The sequence below is a fragment of the Pipistrellus kuhlii genome, unplaced genomic scaffold, assembly GCF_014108245.1.
Source record: "Pipistrellus kuhlii isolate mPipKuh1 unplaced genomic scaffold, mPipKuh1.p scaffold_m20_p_2, whole genome shotgun sequence".
Classification (NCBI taxonomy): Eukaryota; Metazoa; Chordata; class Mammalia; order Chiroptera; family Vespertilionidae; genus Pipistrellus; species Pipistrellus kuhlii.
This window is the reverse complement of record NW_023425515.1, coordinates 65,208,108-65,210,562: the sequence shown is the minus strand read 5'-3', so window position 1 is coordinate 65,210,562 and position 2,455 is coordinate 65,208,108.

Here is a 2,455-nt window from a genome sequence, read left to right as displayed (position 1 = left end):
TGTGGTTTGCTTGAAAAATAATATAATAATTAATAAATAATAATAATATAAGATCAAATTCTGTGCTTCATGTACTCATAAATGTACTTTTGCCCACCATATAAATCTTATTTATTAAAAAATTTAGCATTAGCCAGTTTTGCTCAGTGGATAGAGCATCAGCCTGTGGACTGAAAGGTCCCAGGTTCGACTCCAGTCAAGGTCACATGCCTGGGTTGCATGCAGGAGGCAGTCAATCAGTGATTCTCTCTCATCATACATGTTTCTATCTCTCTCTCCCTCTCCTTTCCTCTCTGAAATCAATAAAAATATTTTTTAAAGAATTTTATTTTTAAATGATTTTTAATAGAAATTTTACTATATAAGTTTACTAATAAAATAAAACCAATATCAATCAATAAATATTTCTTTAAGAATTATGTAACTAATAATTAGCACTCCATTTTATTCTCAACATTTTACATATTTCATAGATAAAAGCTACAATTACAAAAAAAGTTCTTCCTCATACTTATTCAATACCTGCTTCCTGGTAAATGTTCCTTAGTTTAGTTCTGATTCTGTACCTATATAAATTAAATTCCAGTAGTTCCTCCCTAGAGGAAATATTTAAGAATATTATATTCTGTATCCTGTTCACCCAAGCAGAGTTTGTAATGCTTACAATTCCAGTATATCTACTATTTTCATGTCTTTTCCTTGCAAGAGTTTTTGAAATGTTCATTCTAGCCATTTAACAAATAAATATTTGCTCCTAAACAAAACAGATAGCAAGAGGTAGTTCTCTGTAAAAATTATATTTTCCTTTGTGTTGCTGCTGTCCCCCTCATTTCTTCTATTGAGTAGTTATTTCTTACAGAGACAGTGAAAGACGTAAGCCAGGGATAAAAAGAAAAAGAAACAAGAATAGAAATATTCTTTTAGGGGAAAAAATAATGGCAAGATACACAGATGTAGATTTCAATATGCCAGATGTAGATTTCAATATGCCAGAAGTTGGCATCTGGTTTTTGAAAGGGCACAGGATTTCATTGATAATACCTCACAGGGTTTGTGAAGATTATGCAAAATAATATGAGAAAAATAGACCAGTTTGAAAGTACCATGAAGACATGGGCTATTATTAGAAGAATGCATCTTTTAAAATCTTGTCTTATGTACTACATCCTTACCAAGAAATAAAAAGCTAAAATTAATTATTCTAATTTGTCCAAAGGCTCATCTATTAATCAGGTATATTTTACACATAACATAAAAACCATTTTTGTTATTTCTAATAAAAACTATTAGAAACATATGAAGAAATAAAATTTTAAAATGTTAAAGAAATCAAATTATAAATTCTATGACAATCAATTAAAAAACCCAGATTAAACCTATCATACACTAGAAACACAAAAGTTACCAAACTGATTCAAGAGGAGGTAGGAAATCTGAATAGGTCCTTAGACCCGCCCAGGGATAAGGAATCACAGTGGTACTGCTCACCAAAGTAATTGTCCTATCCGAAGCACATAATTGGTGAGGCATTAAATAAATTGGATGTATCTGTCCAATTTTTCCAACACCATTTATTGAAGAGACTGTCCTTGGTCCATTGTATGTTCTTGCCTCCTTTGTCAAATATTAATTGAGCATCGTGGTTTGGATCGATCTCTGGGTTCTCTATTCTATTCCATTGGTCTATATGTCTGTTCTTGTGCCATACCAGGCAGTTTTGAGAACAGTAGCTTTGTAATATAGCCTAATATCTGGTATTGAGATCCCTCCTACTTTGTTCTTCTTTCTCAGGATTGCTGAGCTGTTTGGGGGCTTTTTATTTTTTATTTTTATTTTTTATTTTTATTATTATTATTCCAGATGCATTTTTGGAGAATTTGTTCTAGGTCTGTGAAATATGCCATTGGTATTTTAATGGGGATTGCATTGAATCTATAGATTGCTTTGGGTAGTATGGACATTTTAATGATATTGATTCTACCAATCCATGAACACGATATGTTCTTCCATCTGTTTATGTCTTCCTCTATCTCTTTTTTCAGTGTTCTGTAGTTTTCCAAGTACAAGTATTTTACCTCCTTAGTTGTGTTTATTCCTAGGTATCTTAATTGTTTTGGTTTGATGGTCAATGGGATTTTTTTAAATCCCTCTTTCTGTAAGTTCATTATTGGTGCATAAAAATGCCATAGATTTATTGGCATTAATTTTGTATCCTGCTACATTGCCAAATTCATTCATTAAGTTTAATAATTTTTGATGTTCTCTTTGGGGTTTTCTATGTACAGTATAATGTCATCTGTGAATACCATTAATATATACCACACTTAAAAATAAACTCAAAAGGGATAAAGGACTTAACCATAAGATGGGAAACCAAAAAAATATTAGAGGAATACACAGGCAGCAAAATCTCAGAAATATGCCAAAACAATATCTTTTCCAATACAGCTCCATA